Source organism: Sarcophilus harrisii, chromosome 4, assembly GCF_902635505.1.
Source record: "Sarcophilus harrisii chromosome 4, mSarHar1.11, whole genome shotgun sequence".
NCBI lineage: Eukaryota > Metazoa > Chordata > Mammalia > Dasyuromorphia > Dasyuridae > Sarcophilus > Sarcophilus harrisii.
The window spans coordinates 338,993,026-339,017,798 of NC_045429.1; positions in this window are offsets into that span (position 1 = coordinate 338,993,026).

Consider the following 24,773-nt stretch of genomic DNA (forward strand, 5'->3'; position numbering starts at 1 on the left):
CTCACTGCTTCCCAGACCCTCATGTTTCATTTTGATTAGTAGAGTAGACTTTTTCTTACTGAAATAAGGCAAATAGGTTACTTTCCTGCTCTGCACCCCATCCTGTGACCTGGCAGAGTAGTAGGAAGATTCTGTCTTCTGGGAATCCATCCAATCCCCACCTAGAATGTTAAACTCACGTGACAAAAATTCAAATTTTGCACCCCATTGGGCAGCTCAGACACTAATGGGCAGGCAGAGAGACCCTGAAGGCTTGAGGGCAAGACAGGTATGAGGTACTGAAGTACCTTTATCTGATGGAGCAAGATGGGAAAATTGCCTTAGGGTCCTACTGGCCTCCCTTAGCTAACCCAAGACATGGATCAGATCTCCAAGAGGGGAAAGAAGCAAGAAAATTTCCCATCTGTTGCATATTAACCTCTGAACCACTTAACCAAACATTGGCTTCTCCCGTTATATGATAAGGTGTATCCAGCAAAGGGAGATGAGAACATTGGGAGGTTAGTCCTTTAAATTACCTCAGTGGAGTGGGAGTCGGTGGGATTGGGGGTTGGGGGAACTATTGTTCTTGCCACAGAACTCCGGGATATTCCAGACTGGGACATCACATCACCACCAGTACACTCAAGGACAGAGTCTAGCACTTTTCTCTGCCTGGGAGTTCAGACATCCGCAAGAAGAAAAAAAAAGAGAAAGAAAATAAAGTCCATACGTAACTTTCTGTCTGCCGTGAGCCTGGGCTGCAGCAAGGGGCTGATTATAGAGGAAGGAATGGTTTGTATCATCGTCACACAGAAACGTTCGACAGTTTTTCTGTAGAGTCACCAGCAAAGCCTCCTTTCATAGATTTGTAGACGTCCCAAGCTGCCAGGACCTTCCAAAATCATCTTCCTCCCATCACCTTCCACCCCATCCCAGCCTTACTTCTAGGCAGGATGGGCCCTCACCCATCAAGTCTAGACAGTGGGAGCTCTCCAGGGTGGGACATTCATCTCAAAGCCAGCTGGGCACATTCCTAGCCTGTAAGGTCAATGGCTGCACAGGAGCTCTCATTGCAGCCCCCTCCTCCTTGGCAGCTAGGTGGCAGAGTGAATAGAGCACTGGGTAGAGTCGGGGAGACCCATTTTCAACATGGGCCTTAGACACTTACTGGCTGTGTCATCCTAGTTAAGTCACTTAAGTACTATTTGCCTCAGTTTCCTCAACTATAAAATGGGGTGATAATAGCTCCTACCTCAAAGGATTGTTGTGAGGATCAAATGAGATATTATTTGTAAAGCACTTGGTATATAGTAGGCACTATATAAATGCTTTTCCTGGCATTCCATTCCCCCTTCCCTCTTTTTTATACTTCCCGTACTGTTCTTGTGGAAAGAGTTCTTGTGTAGAAGTCAGAGACTCTAAATTTAATTTTTTTCTCTTTTAATGGTAAATTTTTATTTGTATCTTTTTACATAACCTAAGTCCTCCTCTCCCTCATTATTGTTCCCATTCTTTCTCCCAGAGAGCTATTCTATAAAGCAAAGAATTTCAAATTGTACTTCTGATGGTCACTACCTGTGTGGCTGTGGATAAGTTATTTAAATTCTTTCGATCTCACTTTTCTCACCTGTAAAATGAGGGAGTTGGGACTGGACAGTCCTTACTATTTCTTCCATTCTATTAAGGATGATTTAGCATAACTACATTGCACCAGAGATTTAGATCAGGAAGGGGCCATGGTCTCCAATCTCTTCATTTTTGCAGATGAGGAAATTGAAGCTCAGAGAAGTAAAGTGACATACCCAGGGTCACACAGCTGGGTTCTGAGGCAAGATTTGAATTCAGGTCTTCCTGAATCAAGATTCAGTGTTCTTAGAATAATATAATATAAAATGTGACTAGGGCAAAGGAAAGATTCACTCCAAGTGGTCTAGCAAAATTTGAGGAAGGCAAAATCCCTTTTTGTTTGGGAGATCAGGGAAGAATTCTCTATGGCTCTAATGCAGTAGATATCTAGGTGATGCAGTGGATGGAAGGATCAGTCTAGCATCTAGAAAACTTGAGTTCAAGTATGACAATTTCTGAATGCCTTTGCTTTCTTGGCCATGAAATGGGGATAATAAATAGCAACTACTTCTCAGGGACATTGTGAGGATCATATGAGTTAATATTTGTAAAGTTCTTAGCTTAGTTCTTGACACATAGTGGGTCCTTAATAAATTTATGCTTAATTACTTCCTTCCTTCTTTGCTTCTTTCCTTCCTTCCTTCCTTTTTTCCTTCCTTCCTTCCTTCCTTCCTTCCTTCCCTTCCTTCCTTCCTTCCTTCCTTCCTTCCTTCCTTCCTTCCTTCCTTCCTTTCCCCCTCTGTCCTTTCTTCCTTCCTTCTTTCCTTTTCTTCTTTCCCACCTCCCTTCTTTCCTTCCCTCCCTTCCTCTTTGAAGTATATCACTCTCTCATTGAAGTATATCAAAGCAAGAATGGAAAGGGTTTTAACACAGGAAGATGTGGAGGAAACATATTTTAGTTATTCTAATTTTGAAAGGAAGCCTATGCAAAGTCCTTGGGGGCAGTAAAATGACAAGATAAGATTGGGAAGTTACTAGTACCCAATTCAGAGTTCATGCAGGGAAGTTTCATGAAATGAGGCTGGAGTAACTTAAATGTCACCCTAAGTTAGACATATTTTAATCAATAAATAATGGGAATCCACTGAATTTCTCTCCATTCTTGATTTCTCAGGTATGTAAAGATTATATTTGTAACAGGAAAATCCAATCAGAAAAGATCTACATTTTTTCACATTTATCCCTTTCTTTCTGTTTGCACAATCATGAGCTTCATTTAGGCCCTTATGACTTCTTCTCCAGCTGATTTCAATAGTTGATTTCTAGTCTTTCCCTTTTCCAAGCTAGATATGCTGCTAATCAGACATACCTGAAATATTGATCTAATCACATCAGTCTGTCTCCTCAAAACCCTCCAGTGGCTTCCTGATATCTCTAGGATAAGATATGAAATCTTCAGTTTGGCATTTAAATGCCTTCACAGTCAAGCACAGTCTGGAGAAAGAAATGGCAAACCACTCCAGTATTTTTGCCAAGAAAACCCCAAATGGGATCATGAAGTATCCAACGTGACTGAAAAATGACTGGACAACAAAATTATTTTGTTTTGTATTTTTCTTTTTAAAGTTACCTTCCTTCTACTCTGCACATATCCTCCCTCTCTCCTTCCCCCACTCTTTCTTTCTTCCTACATGTTGTCATCTCCCCCATTAGAATGTAAGCTCCTTGAGGGCAAGGACTATTTTGCTTTCACTTTTTCTTTTTATCCCCAGCATTAAGGACAGTGCCAGACATGTTGTAGATGCTTAATAAATGTTTGTTAATCAATTGTTACTCCCAGAACATAGAACAGTGTTTTGCACATAGTAGGTACTTTACAAAACTTGGAATTGAATTAATTTCTCAATATATTTGTCAATAGTGCTTGTTGGAAGTGAAGGACTCCATTTCCAATGAAATATATTCTGATGTCACAGCAGTTGATTTATGAGTAGACTTCTAGGAAGATGAAGAAAGAATGGAAGTCTTTATTGGGTTCAAGACCAAAAGGATCAATGGGGGCCTCTGGGAAAAGCAGCAACAGCAGCAGGATTTTGTTAGTTTGTTTGTTGGCTTCTCCATGGGGAGTTTCTGAACGGAGAAGAGCAAGGAGATGAAACATCCTGATTACAGAAAAGCTGATGACTGTCAAAACTGGGAATGGCAAGTGATAGCTGAAGCAAACCAAACCTAGAATTGCCTAGAGGTGATAGCGACCAGGAAATAGATAACTGTCTTCAGGCATAGACTTGGCCTTTTGCTGAGGTCAGGTCAAGCTAACATCATCCAGGAGTACATTCAAACTGCTGAGATTTTGCTTAAGTCTTCCCCATTGAAGCTGTAAATCTGTGGATCAGCTCATTTCCCAAATTACCCTAGAGAAAAGGGCACGGGATTGTACTTGATCAGGAATATAAAGGCCAACACTGTTTCCATTACTTTACTATTCATTTCTGTTCCAATTAAATATTTTGATGTTTCAGCTTTGTTCCTTGCCCACGTAGTGCCCCTCTGGGTAAACCCTCCCTGACTCAAACTCCTAGATATGTTTACTTGAATGATGACAACCCAAGCGGCGAATCTGAGATAGCCAGATGGCAAAGACAATAGAGTATTAGACTTGGAATCAAGAAGGTTTGAGTTTGAATGCTATCTCATAGTATTAGTCATGGGATTGTTTCTCAGACTCTATTTTCCTCATCTGTAAAAGGGGGATATCAACAGCACTTATATAAAGTGCTTTACAAACCTGTAAGTACTCTATTTTGTTGTTCAGTGACTCTTCATGATCTCATGTGGGATATTCTTGACAAAAATATTGGAATGGTTTGCCATTTTCTTCTCCAGCTCATTTTACAGAAGAGGAAACTGAGGTAAACAGGATAAAAGACTTGTCCAAGGTCCTGACTCCAGGCCCCTGGCTTCCCTAGCTATTTGTAGGGTCCTGGCTTCCACTTCTGTCTTGGCTTTCTGTCTATTTTCCACATAATGATGTTTCTTTTTATTGGATTTTTTGTCTTTTTCATTTTGTGTTATAGACCACTCTTTGCTGAAAACAAATACATCTGGCCCTTCTCCATCAATGCAGACTCATTTCAGGCTCTCACCCTTTCCTACCTGAACATTTTTTCCCCCACCTGGATTATTGTGATAGGCAACAAACTACTGCCAGGCCTTCCACCTCTCTTTTCTTTGATCTATCTTTCACACAGCTGCCAGAATAAATCTCCCTTAATCACAGGTCTGACCATTTTGCTCCCTTATACAAAGGCCTTCAGTCCTTCCCCAGATGAAATAACAGCTCCTGACTCTCAAGTATGCTCCAGGCTATCTTTTCATATCGCTAGTCTTGTGATTGTTTCTCAGACTCTAAAGGAGGATACTAATAGTGCTCACTTAGCTAAAATACCACACTATACTGTAGTACTTTATTTTATGGTTCAGTCATTTCAGTTGTGTTTGATTCTTCATGACCCCATTTGGAATTTTCTTGGCAAAGACACTGGAATAATTTGCCATCTCCTTTTCCAGTCATTTTTTAGAAAGGGAAACTGAGACAAACACCCTCACTCTCTCTTCCTGTACTCTATGTTCCAGCCAAACAGGAATACTAGTTGTTCCTTAACATTCTGCCCTACACATTTATCGTTGTTGTTGTTTAGTCATGTCTGACTCTCATAGCCCCATTTGGCGTTTTCTTGGCAGAGATACTGGAATGCTTTACTGTTTCCTTCTCCAGTTCATTTTACAGATGAAGAAACTGAGGCAGACAGGATTAATGACTTGCACAGGATCACTCAGTTAGGAAGTGTCTGAGACTGGATTTCAACTGAGTCTTCCTGACTCCAGGTCAGATGCTCTATCCATTGTGCCATCTGGCTGCCCTACAACAACAACAGCAATAATCACTCATAAATCAATTAATAAGCATTTATCAGGTATTTACAGTGTGTCAGATACTGTCCAAGGTGCTGGGAATTGTAAAGACTTACAAATAAAGTTGTTTTTTCCTTCAACAACCTTACATTCTGTAGGGGAGAGAAGATGGACACATAAGATTAGAGGATGAGGGATGGGAACTGTACCTAAGATTACATTAGTATCTACAACTCTAATGTGAGGAAACTCCCTCTACCAGTGTAGGTAAACACCTTTCCTGAAATATAGTCTCAGAAAGTTACCTCTTAAGGGCAGAGAATACAGAGAGATTAAATGTCCAGGGCACAGTATAGTTCAAAAGTCAGTCTTGTACTCTAGTCTTCCTGGCTTTGAGGCTACAAGCTATCTACTAAGCTATTCTATCCTTCTTATGCAGTCATAGGTATATAAAGAAAAATGCAAACAAAAGCGGTTTAGGAAGGAAGGTAGAAAAGGAGTTAGTAACTGGGAAAATTAGGAAAGATCTCACACAGGGGGACAGCATTTTAGCAGAGCTAGTACTTAAGGTGAGAATAGCAACTACTTCATTTCTACCTGTTGAAATTCTTTAAGGCTTTTTTCAATCGCCACTTCCTCCTTGAAGCTGTAAGGCTTGCTGCCTGGGTGGATTTGACCAAGTCACTTGGCTTCAGTTTCCCCATTTCGAAAATGGTTGGACAAGATAACTTCTGAATCCCTACCAGTTCTAGAATCTAGGTCTAGAATGTCATGCAGAATCCATGATCCATCCTTTCAACTCAAAGTGTTTGTTTCCTACTCACCTGTTAGAGATTTCTTCTTGCTGAACTTCTTTTCACTTGTCACTTTCTAATTTGGATTATGTTATTTCTGTATATATCATATTCCTCCTGGTCTATCATATAAACTTCTTGAGGGGTTCTGTTGCTTTTTATTTTTTTAAAAATTAAATTCCTACAACAGCATCTTCTATATAGTAGACATGTGAAAATAAAGCAGTAATTGTTCAGTTGAAATGGCTATTTTGCTTAGTTATGTTGGGAGAGAAGGATAAGAATGAGGAGCGATAGCTCAGGACACGAATGTCTAGAGGGTACTCATGTTGCTACTTCCAGGGTCCTGTCTCCTAAAGGCCTGATTTTCCCTAAGCCTCATGGGGACATGGACTGGCTCTTACAGGGGCCAAATTTCCCCTTCTGCAAGCTTTACAGATCAATCTGGTTTAGTGAGAATAATGAATCCTGTGAAGTAGTCACGTTAATTGAATTCATACTCTGTATTTCCATTGGGTTGGAACCAATGACCATGTTTAACATAATTATAACTTCAAATAGTACAAATGGTAATACATGCAATGACTTCATGGTATTCATTATTTGTACTTATTGGGATTTAGCTGTACATTCTTAGACAGAAAATCCATGGCATGACCCTACCCACTAAACCTCAGTCAAGTGAATTTGCCTAAGACACAAGAATTCCAAGTTCTGGCTCAGATCTTATATATCACTTTTATATGCAAGTTCTATAAGAGGAATAACTTTCCAAATTTTGCATTCATTCATTTAGATTTAACTGTGAAGTTCAGAAGAACTATCTCCTCTGGTATAAGGGCTCTTTTCATGGCTGCTCATTCATCTTTTGTGGCTACCTGATTCACCTACTCTGTGGCTCCAAGAAACTGTAGTTTTTGTTGTATACACAGTGACCACACACCAGTAAATTGTCTGGGTACCCTCAAACTAGGTTGAAGGTAATTGAGGTGTCTTAAACCTATTTTAGGGGAATATCTTTCCAAGTATGTTAAGACTTTCTCCAAAAGAATAGGCAGATGAGAGCCACGAAGGCAGCTTTAGTAGAGGCTATGGAATATTTAACATTTGGTCAGCACAAAAATCATCCACTGCAACCCAGGTCATTACCAGTCATCTTGTTTCATCCTGCCACTGGACTTTGTCGACTTAGGAAAAGAGAATGAGACTGATGACTTTGTGCAACTCTTCACATAAATCTAATTCACACTCAAGTCAAGATATCCCTTCTTGATGTCACTGATTCTCTTCAAAAACGAAGGACAATAAAATAATAACAATATGTGTTAGGCACTGTGTTAGGTTCTGAAATTCTTTCAATACCAAATATATATTCAATCTTCAATAAACATTTATTGAATGAATGAAAAAAAGATCCTCATCTTTTGGGGTATATTTCCTTCACAGAAATCACATGTCCTGCCTCAACTTCTGATTTTTGAGTTCCTCTACAGACTTCCATTTGAGGAAAATCTAGATTGACCATCATGTTCTTCTCAAACTGGGACTAACCCATGACATTCCACACCAGCTTCCCACCTTGCCCTTGATGGGTGTCTGGTGTATAGTGAACACTCAATAAATCCTTCATCTATCTATTTATCTGATGGCTTATATCCTCTTCTAGAGCATGAAGGGAAAGGGAAGGATGCAGGCTTGCACCATGGTATTTTCTGCTATCATGTCTTCTGTAAGGAATAACTCTGTCCGGGGAATTGGGGAAATTTCCCAGTCACCTGTAGCCCAGATGTGGAGATTCAGCTTACTGGATGTTGAGGGGGTGAGGTGAGAGGGTCGGGAGGCAAGAGGAGGGAGCTTCCTTTCTTTTCCTTCCTGTAAGACAAATGGCTGAGAGAGTTATTGGAGATTCTGCCATCTGTGGCTGATTTTTAAGAGCTATGAGCTGTGGGAGCATATCCCTTTTGAATCCCATGAGCCCCCAGTGCTTTAACTGACTGACCCTGGCTCAGTGGCTCTGTTGGTCAGGAAGATGGTGACAGACTCTCTAGAGGTGAGCTTGGACTTTTTTCTAAATCTAGATTTTTGCTGATGCTGGAGGAAGCTTCTTTCATTTTTTTTTCTTTTCATTTTTATTGACATTTTTTCTCAGCCTGCTTTTTAAAAATGTCCCACAAAGTTTTATTGATAACCCTAATTTCCCATCTCTATTATATCTATATCAAAACTCATTTACCCCACGGAACTGATTTCTTCCTTATAACACAGAAAAACAAGCAAAAACAATTGGTAAAGTAAATATATATGACACTGTATATAACATTCTGCTCTTGTAGTCCTCCAGTCCCCTGCAGAGAGAAGACAGGGGTATTTCCACTGCTGTATTTCCCAGAATTTAGTTTCCTTTTAGGGATCTTTTCATTTATATTGTCTATACTGATATAATGACTATATCTACAATTAGGTCCCTAATGATTGAGAATAATTAATGTATGATATTTGTCCTATTCAAAATTATGATTATGTGAAATATGATCAATGATTCCAGCCCAATGGAAATATGAAGTGCAAATTTGGATAATGCAACTACTTAAAGGAACTTCTTTTAGTACTAAATGGGATTTAGTTGTAGTATTGTTGTGGTTCTGCTTATAATACTCTGAATCTGCTATATAAATTTTCTCATTTGCTCTGAAATCTCACTTTTATAATTTTTATTATCCAATACTATTCCATTATATCTATATGCCATAGTTTGTTCAGCCATGAACAGTGGTTGGGCTGACATTTTTTTAGTTCTTAGTCATCACAAAAAGTTCTTTGAGAGCATTTCACTACATATTTGAATCAGTTTCTGTCTCTGATCTCCTTGGGTTTTATGCCCAGTAGTGGGATTGTTGGATCAAAGGGCAGAAACAATGGATTAGTTACTTTTCTTGCAGAATTTCAATTTCCATAGCTCCATCAACAGAGTCCTAATGTTCCTTGTTGTTGTTTGTACTTTGTTCTCGAAGAGAGATGATGCTGTGACATGCAAATGAATTGGGTTTAAGGGAGGGAGGACCAGGCAAGATCACCTGCCTCACTTTCCCCTCCAGAGCCATCTGGGTCTAGTGGCCAGATACAGATCAGGAGGGCTGGAGATGGCTCTGGATGCAATGGGAGACCTTGGCCTTTTTAAGCTAAGGTCTTTAATGGGTCTCACTTTGATTGAGGCTGCACCCATTCAGTGATTAATTTCTAGTTAACAATGTGCCTATATCCCCACAGCCCATCCAACATTGACAATTATATTTGCTATCTTTGCTAATTTACAGGTTAAGCTCAGAGTCTTTTACAAACACAGTTCTTTTATCAATCAGCAAATTTTCATTAAACACCTACTGTTTGCCAGGCACTATATTAGGTGCTAAGAATACAAAGACAGAAATAAAATAGCTTCTGATGGAGACTGAGAGCAGACAACCATTATGTATAAATTAAACACAAGATGATTAGAGTAAGGAAAGGGAAGTATTGGGGGTGAGTTAGAAGTGATGGGGAAGGGATCAGGAAAAAAATCTTATAAATCTTGAAGGAGGATCCAGTAATGGGTCTACTGGGTCTGTATCTCAAAGAGATCATAAAAAGGGAAAAGGACCTACATGTGCAAAAATGTTTGTAAAGTCTTTTTTTAGTGGTAAGGAATTGGAAACTGAGTGGATGCCCATTAATTGGAGAATGGTTGAATAAGTTATAATATATGAATGTTATGGAATATTATTGTTCTATTAGAAATGATCTGCAGGATGATTTCAGAGAGGTCTGGAGAGACTTATATGAAGTGAGCAGAACCAGGAGAACATTGTACATAGAAACAATAAGATTAAATGATGATCAGTTCTGATGAATTTGGCTATTTTCAACAATGAGGTGATTTAAGACCATCCCAATAGACTTGTGATAGAGAGCCATCTACATCCAGAAAGAGGATTATGGGGACTGAATGTGGATTACAACATAGCATTTGCACCTCTTTTATGGTTGATTGCTTGTTTTTTCTTTCTCATTTCCTCCCCCCCTTTTTTTTTCTTGCACAGCATGACAAAAATGGAATTATGTTTAGAAGAATTGCACATGTTCAAAATATATTGGATTGCTTGCTGTCTAGGGAGGGGTGTAGATGGAAGGGAGGGAGAAAAACTTGAAACAGGATTTTGTGAGAGTGAATACAAGAGAACATGTATTTTGAAAATAAAAGTCATTATTTATTTATTATATTATATTATAGCTTTTTATTTACAAGATATATGCATGGGTATTTTTTAAGCATTGACAATTGCAAAACCTTTTGTTCCAACTTTTCCCCTTCTTCTCCCCACCCTTCCCCCTAGATGGCAGGTTGACCAATACATGTTAAATTTATTGAAGTATAAGTAAATACAATATATGTATACATATCCAAACAGTTATCAAAAGTTATTATTTTAAACAAAAAAAAATTCTTATCAACAGGCCAAATTAAAAAAAAAAACCACCTAGATCTTGAAGGAGATTAGGGATTCAAAGAAACAATACAGGCAAGGAGAAACAGTGTTTGCAAAGGCATGAAGATGGGAAATTGAATATAGGGTATAAAGAATAGTGAGAAAGCCAGTTTGACCAGCTTGTAGGATCCATGAAGGGAAATAATGTATAATAAGGCCAGAAAGATAAATTGGGGCCAGGTTGTAAAGGAAGTTTGATTTAAATCATTCCCCTTCCCTAAATAGTTTTGTCCTCTTTACCAAAGTATCCTGCTCAAGATAAAATCGTGTGTGTGTGTGTGTGTGTGTGTGTTTATGTGTGATGTATGTTCTGTGTCCTGGTCTCAGGATGTACTCTCTCTCTCTCCATTCCCTACTCCCATGGAGTTATACAGAAGCAGCCTTGCTGAAAACATTGTCTAACTTCCTCCCTGACTGTTGGCCAGATCCCTCTGACAAAGAGTTCCATTGTCCAAACTCTGGCATATATTACATACAGTAAATGATCGGGGAAGAAGGAGCTCCAGGAAAGCAGGGGGCTCAGGGTAATTTAATGTCCTTTCACATGATTGCAGCCCATCCAGCCTGGCGGTGTTTGTCTGGGAGGGAATAGTCAGTTGCCCCCAGAAGAGTCACAAATTTCAGGATCAAGAGCTGTGTGGTTCCAGTCAAAGAGATCCCACAGACATTCCGGCCCCACACACTCAACTCTAGCTTGCCACAGAACCCCTCTCTTCCCTTCCCTTCTTTTCCCCTGCCCTCTCTTAGAATAGACCTCTAGGGAGGATGTGGAGAAGACATCATAGTCCTCCTTCAGCCTCAGCATGCAAACAGGAGACAGTTTTGCCATTGTGGGCTCGGACAGCAGCTTCTCTCCCACACTGTTTGGGGGGGAGGGAAGGGAGCAGGTGGCTTAAGAAATCATTAAGGGGGATATGGCACGGGTCTTAGAAAGTGTTTGAAAGGGAATGGGGCTGTTTCTTTACATTTTTTACTCTGTGGATCCCACTCTGATCCCCATGAAATGCAGCCGTCCCCATTAAAGTAATACCTTCTGGGGAAGAAGTTGAGTGTTTGATTTGGGCACTGCCCGGATCAGGTGCTGGAAAAGGTCAAGCTGGAAGCAGTCTTCCTGACCCTTAACTCTTTTCCTAGTTTGTGATCTTAGTCAATGTTTTCAGAAAACAATCCATGACAAACAGTGGAAAGAATAGTTAATTCAGGGAATCTCCAGGGACTTACAGGATCATTTCTTTTTCTTTGTTTTTTTTAGTAAATTTATTTATTTTCAATACACATTGCTTTTTTTTCTAGTAAATTTATTTATTTTCAATACACATTGCTTTATGAATCAAGTTGGGAGAGAAAATCAGAGCAAAAGGGAAAAATCATGGGAGAGAGAAAAAAAACAGAAAAAAGTGAACATAGCATGTGTTGATTTACATTCAGTCTCCTTAGTTCTTTTCTTCTGGCTGTAGATGGCACTTTTCGGGACCATTTCTTTAAGGAGAATTGAGGTTTCTCCTCTGGTTGGCTCTTAGTATCTTGATGGGTCTCTTCCAATACAGGAAAACCGCCTTAAAGTGGAACAGAAACATCCTCAGGAGACCAGTGTCCAGGAAAAAAAAAAGAATACTACCACTCTCTCCTTTTCTAAGCAAAGAGCATAAAAGTCCTGATCACATTTAGGCTGAAGGTTCATGCTTTGTGTAGTCATAAGTAGGAGTCACTCTGTCCTAGAGTTGGACTAATGGTAATAGAAAAGCCAACATCCCTTCCAATCCTATCTAGTCAAAGGATTAGAGAAACTCTCTCAGAAAGATCAATTAATGTCTAGAGAAGTATCCTGCACTTATTAATTGGAGTTTGCTTGGCAAAGACACTGGAGTGGTTTGCCATTTGCTTCTTCAGCTCATTTTACAGGTGAGGAAACTGAGGCAAACAGAGTTAACTGACTTGCCCAGGGTCACACAGCTAGTAAGTATGTGAGTCTAGATTTGAACTTGGGTCTCCGATTCCAGGCCTGGCACTATCTATCCACTGTGCCACCTAGCTGCTTGGATCCCTAGCTGTATGACTCCCAGACAAATCTCTTAACTCTGAACTCCATTTCTACTTCTATAAAGTGGGAATAATGATTGTTTTACCCACCTCATCAGGTTTTTGGTAGAGAAGCACTTTTAAAATAAAGCATTATTAAAAACAGCACTTTGATGATTATCTCATAGATGTAGGGCTACAGGGGCAGATTTCCCTTTTCATTTACAGCAGGCAGGCTACATTCTCACTATTGATGCAGGGAACAATGGTACGCATATTTATAAAAAGCTTAGAGATAGAACTAGCTTATTACTATATTTACTATTATATTTAATATAGCATATTACTATATATTTATTAGTTTATTTATAAATATGTTAGTATATTTATAAGGAGCTTAGAGATAGAACTGGGATTTGCCCAAGGCACTGTCATCAGACAGAAGCTGCCATCCCATAGGGTTTCTTGGTCATCAGTGTGTGACTACTTTCTCATAAGGGCAGATTGGTCCCCATGTGTTGCTTCCCCCAGAGTAAACTCAAGCCCTAAACTTCCTTAATCTCTCTTCTTTTTGCCTCTCTTTTCACTGTTACTCTGGAATTCTTCTAGGTTTTTGGGGTTTTTTGAGGCAAACAGGATTAAGTCTTTCTCACAAGTGTCTGAGGTCAGATTTGAATTCAGGTCCTCCTGACTTCAGGGCCAGTGTTCCAGCTACTGTGCCACCTAACCACCCCATCCTCCTGGTTTTTTTTTGTTTTTTGTTTTTTTTTAAACATGCTTCCTTTTACCTTATAGCTTTCTTTCACATTCTTTCCATTTTCTGATGGTCCCTGTGCCTTCTTCTGGAGATATCACCAAACTCTTCACTCTTTCCAAAGCAGGCTGCCCTTTCTTCCACTCTCCCTAGAATACAGGACCAGGAGGAAGATTTGGCACACTCTTTTCTCCTCACTGCCACTGTCAGATCATCATCCTACCATTGTCTCTCACAGTGCACCGCTTTGATTTCTAGGTCTTTGTGGATGTTATTTATGGATTTTTAGGTCATTCTCACACTTCCCAATAAGCTCCAGTTAAAGTGTCATGAACATTTTACAGATGGAGAAAATAAAGTTCAAATCAGTTAAGGGATTTACATCAAATCAATATAGTTAATGATGGAACTGACTCACAATTTCTTTCCTACCCACACCTTTTTTCCCTTAAACATCCTGTCCTATGAAATGAGTTCATGATCTAGACATAAAAAATGATCTTATAAACAAATTAGAACATAGCATAGTTTACCTCTCAGATCTGTGGAGGAGGAAGGAATTTGTGACCAAAGAAGAACTAGAGATCATTATTGACCACAAAACAGATAATTTTGATTATATTAAGTTAAAAAGTTTTTGTACAAACAAAACTAATGCAAGACAAAATTAAAAGGGAAGCAATAAACTGGGAAACCATTTTTACATTCTAAAGGTCTCATTTCTAAAATATATAGAGAATTGACTCAAATTTATAATAGTTCAAGCCATTCTCCAATTGATAAATGGTCAAAGGATATGAATAGACAATTTTCAGATAAAGAAATTGAAACTATTTGTAGTCATATGAAAAAGTTCTCCAAATCACTCTTGATCAGAGAAATGCAAATTAAGACAATTCTGAGATACCACTACACACCTGTCAGATTGGCTAAAATTACAGGAAATGATAATGACCAATGTTGGAGGGGATGTGGGAAAACTGGGACACTGATACATTGTTGGTGGAACTGTGAACAGATCCTATAGTTCTGGAGAGCAATTTGGAACTATGCTCAAAAAATTATCAAACTGTGCATACCCTTTGATCCAGCCCAATACTGGGCTTATATCCCAAAGAGATCTTACAGAAGGGAAAGGGACTCACATTGTGCAAAGATGTTTGTGGCAGCTCTTTTTGTAGTGGCAAGAAACTGGAAACTGAGTGGATGCCCATTAGTTGGGGAATGATTGAATAAATTGTGGTATATGAATGTTATGGAATATTATTGTTCTGTATGAAATGACCTACAGGATGATTTCAGAGAGGCCTGGAGAGACTTAGGTGAACTGATGCTGAGTGAAATGAGTCTCATTGCATTGTAGTGAGTGAGCTGCTTGAGGCATCATGCCCATTTAAGAGATGAGAAAAATTAAATTTAGATCAATTAAGTAATTTCCCCCAAATTTAGTGAGGAATGCAGGATTAATAGCCAGGTCTCTTGCTTCTCATGTTTTTCTCACCATTTTATGCTGATGAGACTAGTTTTGTATAGAGAACTCATCTCTTTCTCTCATGACGTTCCAATATATCTAAGGCCTTCTGTTCTAAAGAATAACACTCAATTCTTGTAGCTGTGCTTCTTTTGTTAAGAATACCTAGATGCTGTTATATGTAAAGTAGGTCGTGTGTGTGTGTATATGAGAGAGAGAGAGACAGAGAGAGAGAGAGAGAAACAGAGAGAGAGAGAGAGAGAGAGAAACAGAGAGAGAGAGAGAGACAGAGAGAGAGAAGAGACAGAGAGAAAGAGACAGAGAGAGAGAAGAGAGAGAGGGAGAGGGAGGGAAGGGAAAGGGAGAAGGAGAGGGAGAGGAGAGAGACAGAGACAGACAAATACACACAGAAAAAGAAAGACAGAGACAGGGAGAGGGAGAGAAAAGTGGAGAGAAATGGAGGAGAGAGAGAGAATGTGGGTGAGTCCAAAACTGTAAGTTGAATTGAATGAGCTTCAGTTCAGTGGTCCTCATTTTTGCCTTAGGTATTTAAGTTAAAAGTTCTTTGGAGGCAGGGACTTACTGGGATTTGATTTCTTTTCCAATACTTAGCACACTTCTTTGCATACAATAATAAATATTTGCGGATATAACAGGGCATGCACAGAGTTGCCCTACTCCTTATGGCTACTATGCATGTGTTAAGTCTCGGGAGTACTTTGGGGATGGTGAAGCCATCCATTTATTGCTCAGTGAATAACAAAGATGATGACTCAATAGAACTTTGAAAGGGAATGACTGTACAACCCCATTTCTCTTATTCCTCTGACTCTCAAGTAATGCTCTCATGAAGAAGGGGATGGTACAAGGAGATGCTACCCTTAACTCCACTCCAGCAGAAACATTGGTCTGTTAGCACATGGCAACTGAAACACAGGTCTTGTCTAGGCAAATCTGATCTTGGATTTTCCGGTGCTTTCGTTTGTTCTTTTCTGAGTATGGGTATCTGAACAGAGATCCTGAGATGGATACGTCTAATCTTGGAGTCAAACATATGAGTTTGAAAGGTTTGGAGATCACAGGTCTTCAATGAGAACTGATTGGAGGCAGAGAAGGAAGGAACTCAACCATTGGCCTGGATGGCTCGAAGACATAGACCAGTTGGGAAGTGATTGGACAATACAGAGCCAAGGTGAAATGTAACAATGCCAGCAGTCCTGAAAATTGCTTAATTTTTTGCTGCTTAAATTTCTACTTCTTTTGTGTTACCATAACCTGCTTACAATTTTTTCTTTTAATGTGTGCTTGTGAGAGTCTTTTGTGTGTAGGAAATAAAAGTGTTCCATATATGATTCATACACTGTATTGTGTTTATCTTTCTACTTTCCTTCCCTTTGGGGAGATCCTAGACAGGAGTTAAAATCTAAATTTTAAATAACTTTCTCCTGGCACGCTGGGATGGAAATGTTACAAATCAAAAAAGGCAAGGGAAGAAATCTGACGCTTCTTTTAGATGGTCAAGGTTCTCCAGGATTGAAGAGAATCCAGTATCCAGTCCTCTACATATAGAGGCAATGAGCTCCATATTAACAAGTAAGAAGATATAGTGCCCTAGATCCCTTGGATCTGTAGTTCTAATGATTAGATTAGACTGAACTGATATAAAAATTTTTTTATCTGACCATTAAAAAAAAACAAAACTAAGTAGTTGTGACCCTAGAAAGTTATGTGTAATCAGCAATGCTTAAAAGTTTTATTGTTGCCTATTGTTTTTATAATGGCAGTTAGGTGGTGCAGTGGATAGATACCAAGCCTGGAGTCAGAAAGATTTGAGTTCAAATATAGCTTTATACTCTTTCTATCTATGTGACCCTGGACAAGTCACTTAACTCCTAATTACCTCAGTTCCTCACCTCTAAAATGGGACACTAGAGAAGGAAATGGCAAACTACTCCAAAATCTTAGCCAATAAAGACCCAGAGTCATGTAAAGTTAGACATGACTGAACAACAATAATTGTTTTTATACCTCACTAACTTCCTATTACCAAGACTCTCTCCTTGCATTGAACCTGAATTTGTAACAAGTAAAGCTATTGAAATAAACTGCTATTAATGGATTATGACATATATAATACATTCCATCTCTGTAGCCTTATACCTCTGTATTGAGAAGAGGTAGGTGTACTTTCATCATCAATACTCTGCGGCTGAGATTGTTCATTGTGGTTCATTAGCATTCAATTGCCTTCAAGTGTTACTATCACTTACATTACAGATGCAAGTCTCACCTCTGACAAATATTGTATAAATCACCTAAAGTTTCTGTGTATCCAAGAAACTTTCTAAGACTAAAAGTTTCCAGTCATCATTGGTAGAGATAGTTACTTAATAGGAACTCCCAATACATATCAATACAAATTTAAAGAATAAATCATTTACATCATTATATTCATACACACACATACACTATTCTTTGGTTCTGCTTACTTCAGTCTATACCACTTTTTACCAAATAATTTTTTAAAAAAATCCTTCTTTAAATGTTCCAGAGTATCTGGCTACTTTAATAGAACAATACAATGAATTCTTTTGTAAAGTGAGGAATCCTTTATAGAGTTTGGACTTTTATGTATGCTGTATGTGCTTCCCTCAACCCATGTGAAATGTGTGATTGGAGCTTTCTGGAAACAAAGGTCCATCTAAGTGGGTGGATGCATTGAGAAGAGTTAAAACTTAAAGGGACATGCATCCCAAAGAGATAAAAAAAAAAGGGGGGGAGGAAAGAGACCCACATGTGCAAAAATATTTGTGATGGCCCTTTTTGTAGTGGCCAGAAACTGGGAACTGAACGGATGACCATCAGTTGGAGAATGGCTGAATAAATTGTGGTATATGAATGTTATGGAATATTATTGTTCTGTAAGAAATGACCAGCAGGATGAATACAGAGAGGCTTGGCAAGACTTACATGAACTGATGCTGAGTGAAATGAGCAGGACCAGGAGATCATTATATAGGACAACAGCAAGACTATACTGATGATCAGTTCTGATGGACATGGTTCTCTTCAACAATGAGATGATTCAGTCCAGTTCCAATGAGCTTGTGATGAAGAGAGCCATCTGTACCCAGAGAGAGGACTGTGGGAACTGAATGTGGGCCACAGCATAATGTTCTCACTCTTTTTGTTGTTGTTTGCTTGCTTTTTGTTTTCTTGCTCATTTTTTTCTTTTTGATCTGATTTTTCTTGTGCAACGTGACAAAATGTGGAAATGTGTATAGAAGAATTGTGCATGTTTAACATATAGTGGATTACTTGCTGTCTATGGGGAGGGGGTGGGGGAAGAGAGGGAGAAAAAAATTGAAACATATGTTTTTGCCAGGGTAAATATTGAAAATTTCCTAAACATATGTTTTGAAAATAAAAAATTTTAAAAAATTAAAGGGACATAAAAAACATCTGGGCTCACTCTCTCCTTGCATGGATGAAGGAGTGGAGGCCTTTTTATAGGAAAGGCATGATTTGAACTCAGTTGTTCTGATTCTTCATGATCCCATCTGGGATTTTCTTGGCAAAGACACTAGAGTGGTTGGCCATTTCCTTCTTCAGCGCATTTTACAGAGGAGGAAACTGAGGCAAACAGGGAAGTAACTTGCCCAGGATCACATAGCTAATAAGTGTCTGAGACTGGATTTGACCTCAGGACGGTGAATCTTCCTGACTCCAGGCCTGGTACTCTATGCACTGTGCTACCTAGCTCCAGGCCTAATTCCTCACTAGAGGTTAGCACAGTATTTAGGGCTAGAATGAACTTTAGCCCATGTAGCCCAGAGCATGATACAGTTGATGGGGGGGAACAGGGGAAGGGATAACGATTGCCATCATTATCATTATTATTATTACAAAATGTAAAGGAGTTTTCTTTGATTGGATTAAAAAAAGGCTTGGCTATTGGCTGGTAAGGACTAATCACACTCCTCAGGGTTTTATAAATAGCCTAATCAACTCAGAAGCCAGGCTAAGAATAAGTACTTATACCAGAGAACAATAAGAAGAGGGACTTGAAGTAGCATGTGCTTCAAAGCCTTGTTGTCAGAGAAGTGCTGGAGCCTGCTGGAACTAACTTGAAAGAAAACCTATGTTAAGTTGCCAGGGCGGGAGGGGCAGGAGGAGAGGGGGAGACAGACAGACAGACAGAGACAGACACAAAGACAGAGACAGAGACAAGAAGGGACAGAGAGATACAGAGAGAGAGAGAGAAATACAGAGAAAGACAGTCAGAGACAGAAACACAGATACACACAGAGAAACAGACAGAGGGAAAGAGAGAAAGACAGGCAGACACAGAGAGACAGAGATAAGAAGAGAGACAGAGATAGAGAAATACAGAGAGAGACAAGAGACATAGACAGACATACAGAGAGAAAGAGACAGGGAGAAAGAGACAAAGACAGAGGAAGACAGAGATAGAAAGATAGAGAGGGAAGATGGGAGAGAAAGAGACAGAGAGAAAGAGAAACAAGGAAAAAGAGAGAGACACACAGAGAGAGACACAGAGACAGAGAAAGAGGAGAAAAGAGGAAGGGAGGGAGGTAAGGAAGAATGGAGGAAGAGAGATTTACAGTTGGTTTTCCATATGCTAATTAGGAGAATTGGGATTCAAACTCAGATTCTCTCACTCTAAATTCAGTCTTCTTCTATGCTCATACCAATATCCATTTTCCTTTAACCTACTGCTCTCTCTAAAAGCAGAAAGCAAGGGAGGGAACTAGGTTCTGGGAGCTCTGCTTAAGGCACTGCTAGTCCCCCCGGCTAGGCCATCTGTCTCCCTAGTCCAAGGTGAGCAAAGATCCATTTCCTTCATTAAGGGAGCACATTTTTCTCTGCACACCACAGTTCGTGGGACTTCCAATGCTGGCTGATCTTTATGCTATTCTTGTAACATCAGAATTAAATCCAAGCAAGAGACCCCAGCTCTAGGGAAGGGCCCAGAGTCAGAGTCGGCAGTTCTGCTGAGGAAATTAATAAAGAGGGAGAAGTGCTCACAGACAGACTGAACAGTGAGAAATGAGTTAGGTCATGTCTCTTTCTATTCAATCGGATATTAGTCTCGACCCTGATGTCACCCTGAAGCTATTAAGTATCACACTTCATAGAAAAGGAACTTAGTTCTCTCTCCAGGCTTCTTATCGGGCTCTCTCTCTTTTTTTCTTTTGGGTTAGTTTCTGTTATTGACTGTGGTCCATCTAAGCTATTTCTATGCCGGGCCCCAGGAGCCTCAAATGACTAGACTTCAGATATACCAATTCTGTCCAGGATAAAGGTGAACATATTAAATCTTGATCCTGTGACCAGGATCAATGATTAGCTCCCAGAGGTTCAATGGTAGGCTAAGGTAGAATTAGGTTTGGGAAGTTCGGCAGTTCATAATGAAGGGTTCATGGGAAAGATTTCAATTCGGAAAGGGTGTGACATAACAGTCCGAAAAAGCTAACTGGCTTTCAGACAGGGTTGCATTCATGGCACCTCCTTGGGGCTGCCTCCCTCACTTGGCACTCACAGGTTGGGTCCCCAGGGGGCTACTGCTCTCAGATTCTGGTTACCCTGTAGGTGTGTTCTTCTAAAACTGTAGTTCACAAGCCCCCGTGGGTGAACTTCCCCCCAATTAGCCAGCAGACACAATTAGCTCAGAGCAATGGTATTTACCCAGTTGGCAAGCTACTAACAATAACTACGACACAGGCTCCCCAAATACCGCAGAGTCGTTTCCCATAATTATGAACAGCGTGTCCGTGTGAAGAGCGGGCATGAGCTTCAAGACCCTGGTAGTGAGGAATACATTTAGAAAACCCACGTGGGTAGGGCACCTCATACCTCAGGTACTACATGATCTCCGTATCTTTTCTCTCCTTAAGGAGTTCTCAGTGCAATTCCTTTCCTGCTGGGGCTCGGGGCCAGTGTCTTTGTGAAGCAGTTTGCTCAGTTAGGATGCCAGGATCTGCCCCTCTTCATAGTTGATTCTTGATTCCTTTGAATGCATGATTGGCTCTATTCTTTACTGATAATCTCCGTGGAACTGCTTCTTTGCTTTCTCTCTGTGACTGTGCCTTTCTGGAGGCACTCTTACCTGGTGGATTACCTGATATTTCCCACTATGTTAATAGGTCAGTTATAAAATGCCTGGCGCAGAATGTCAGGGTTAGGAGAAGAAAAAAGTACTCTCCCTCATTTTATTGTATAATACTTATACTTAGCCTGGCTCCAGAGTTGATTAGGCTATTTATAAAATCCATCCCCACCAGCCAATAGCCAAGTCTCTTTTAATCTAATTTAAAAAACCCTCCTTTACATTTTGAAATAATAATAAGGATAATGATGGCAATAATATATTTTATAAGAATTACAAAGTACTTAAAATATTTCATGATTTGATCCTCACAACAACTTGGGGAGGTAGTTGCTATTACTATCTCCATTTAGCAGATGAGAAAACTGAAGGTAACAAAGGTTAATTGACTTGATTAAAACTATACAGCCAGAAAGTGTTTGAAACTGGATTTTGTATTTAGATCTTCCTGACTCCTGGTTCAGGGATGACAAGACATCACTTTTCATGAAGAAAAATCTTTTTCGTACTTCCCCAAGGGACACTGGTTGTTTAATACATCATGTACCATCCCAACATATTAATAGCTCAAAAGCAAAAGGTTTTCTATCCCTTGATTTTTATGATTGCTTCAACTAGGTGGGAAGAAGAACCAAATCTCTCATTCTCCCTTCCACATTAACAGAGGAAATAGAGTCCAGAAAGGGGGAAATAATGGGGCCCTGTACTCTGCTCTGATCAGATTGCCACTGTATTTACTTCTGGGCACACATTTTTTAAAATTATATCTTTTTATTTCCAAAATATATATATGGATAATTTTTGACATTCACCCTTACAAAACCCTGTGTTCTAATTCCCTCCCTTTTCCCCTCTAGTTGCCAAGCGATTCAATATAAGTTAAACATGTGCAATTCCTCTATACATTGCCTCGGCAGAGTGTGTGGACCCTAGAAGAAAAGAGATAAGGGCAAGAGAGAGGGGACGCGCAAAATGGAGGCAAGGCAAATCCATCTGATCAAGCCTCATTTTAATGGGTGCAATAGTACAGATATATATATAGCAGTAGAAAAGAAGGCAGGGTTATTCAAACACAGTACAGGGTGAGGGTCCTAGACAAAGGGTTGGTATCCCGCCCAAGGATGAACTGCTCAGATGTTTCTGGTGGCAGGAAGCTCTATGATGTGATTAAGGGATGCCTAGATATCTGCCTATTCAAAGTTAGGATGTGATTAGGAGATTCCTATTCAGGAAGTCTTTAGTATAATGTGATTAGGAGATTCAACCTATTCAAGGTTGGCCTTATGTGGCTGTAGATTAGTGCCGGCTCCCCACAATACATATTTTCACAAATATCATGCTGCACAAGAAAAATCAGATCCAAAAAGATAAAAATGAGAAAGAAAACAAAATGCAAGCAAATAATAAAAAGAATGAAAATGCTATGTTGTGATACACACTCAATCCTCACAACCTTCTCTTTGGGTGCAGATGGCTCTCTTCATCACAAACTTTGGAATTGGCCTGAATCACCTCATTGTTGACAAGAGCCATGTCCATTAGAATTGATCATCATATTAATCTTGCTGTTGATGTATATAATGATCTCCTGGTTTTGTTCTTTTCACTTAGCATCAGTTCATGTAAGTCTCTCCAGGCTGGACACACATTTTTGGAAGCACATTGACAATGATGGATGAGAGGGTTAACAACCATACTATTCAAGCTTTGCTTGAAAGAATTGAGGATATTTGATCCAGAGAAGAAAAAACTAAAGGAGACCTCGTTCTTGTCTTCAAGTATTTAAAGAATTTTTAAGTGAGAGATTAGACTTGTTTTGTTTTGCTCCAGAAGAAAGGTGTAATGGGTAAAAGTTACAAAAAGATAAATTTAAACTTGATATCAGAAAAACTTCCTAATGATTAGAATTTTGAAAAAATTAAGAATGTGTTACTTTGGGAGGTAGTGAGGTCCCCATCATTGGAAATCTTCAACACAAAGTTGATTGATGACTCATTCCATATGTGCTGTAACAGGGATTCTCATTTATTGTATGGGTTGGCTTATACTGCTTCTGAAGTCCATTCAAAACCTAAATTCTATGATTTTCCCATACAACTTTAAACTTTGACGTCATAAACAAAGGCCTCTCTATTTTCTTTGGCTTTAGTGTGGAATGATACAGTGCTACAAATAGAAGGAACCTTTGAGATCAACTAGGTTTTAAAGCCTTCATTTTATAGAAGAAAAAGAGAAAGGGATTTGCCCAATGACAGATGGGTAGCAAAGCAGGATGGCAAAATTTCAACCCAAACTGGGATTCATGTTATTCTATGTGGTCCCAGAGAGTGGAACTAGTAGTAATGGCTGGAATTTCTAGAGGAGCAATTTTTTTCTCAATGTAAGGGAAAACTTACTCACAATTATAACTGTCCCTGAGTGGAAGAGATTGTGGCAAGTAAATGCAATAAAGGTAAACTGAAGTACATACTTCAAGCAAAATCCATTTATTAACAGTGACCCATTCACAAAGTGTGTCAGACTGGCACCTCAGGAAGGCCAGTGTCTCCAGTGAGAAGAGGAGGGCCCTCTTTATTGATGCAGGAATGAAGACAGGTTTGAGTAGTTTTAGACCCTACAATTGTCTATACTAGGAAAAGTGGGTTGGCATTTAGATATATCTAATCACACCCCTCTCTGATAATTAAGGAATGATAGTTGTTTTATAGGACTCATCAGCCTCTTGTAATCTTGGCTAGGAAATTGGAACCACAAGGTTATTTGTCCCCTTGGGGGAAATCAAACCTCTCTTCATTGCACAAGGACAGTCCAGGATAGGTGACCTGACTTTTGGAGGGATGCCACCAGGTTAAGCTGGTTGGTTACTACAGCAAATAGGTATCACGGGGCTAATAGCATGAATAATAACAACATTCTCTTTCAACCATACCTGTAAACTTATTTGGAAGGAAAACTGAAAGTGAACAAGATGAATTCAGGCAGATATTAAACCAATTACAAAAATCAATGCAGTATAAAATCAGTTATATTGTAAAATCAGAGGTAATCTTATTTTTTATTTTTTCCCAAGATGTTATGAGTACCCCAGTGATGGGAGTCTTTAGGGGAAGCCTTAAGGACTACTTATTACAGAGGGAATTCCTGCTCAAATATGAGTTGAATTATGTTACTTCTAAGATAACTTCAATTCAGATTCCGGCAATTTTGGAAGGGGAGATTCCCTTCCATTAGGGAATTATTGACTTAATTAGTGACTGATTTAATCTCTTTGTGATCCAAAGGACTCTTGAAAATCTCCAGCACCACAATTCGAAAGTGTTGATTCTGTAGTACTCACCTATCCTTATTGTTCAACTCTCCCAACCCTATATTACCACTGGAAAAACCATAACGTTGACCATGTGATCCAAGAAGGATTGCATTTTGAAGAGTCACCTTTACTTTATTTGTAGCGTCTGTTCTGGGCTACTCTTTTAAATTTCACTTATACTCTTGAGTTGGGTCCCCATTGAATGTCTACTGATTTTAGATTCTAGGATACTTCTGTGTGTCAATAATATTATAGCACATGAGCATTGACCAGTATACTTTATTTAACAGGCAGTTGGTAGACACTGTT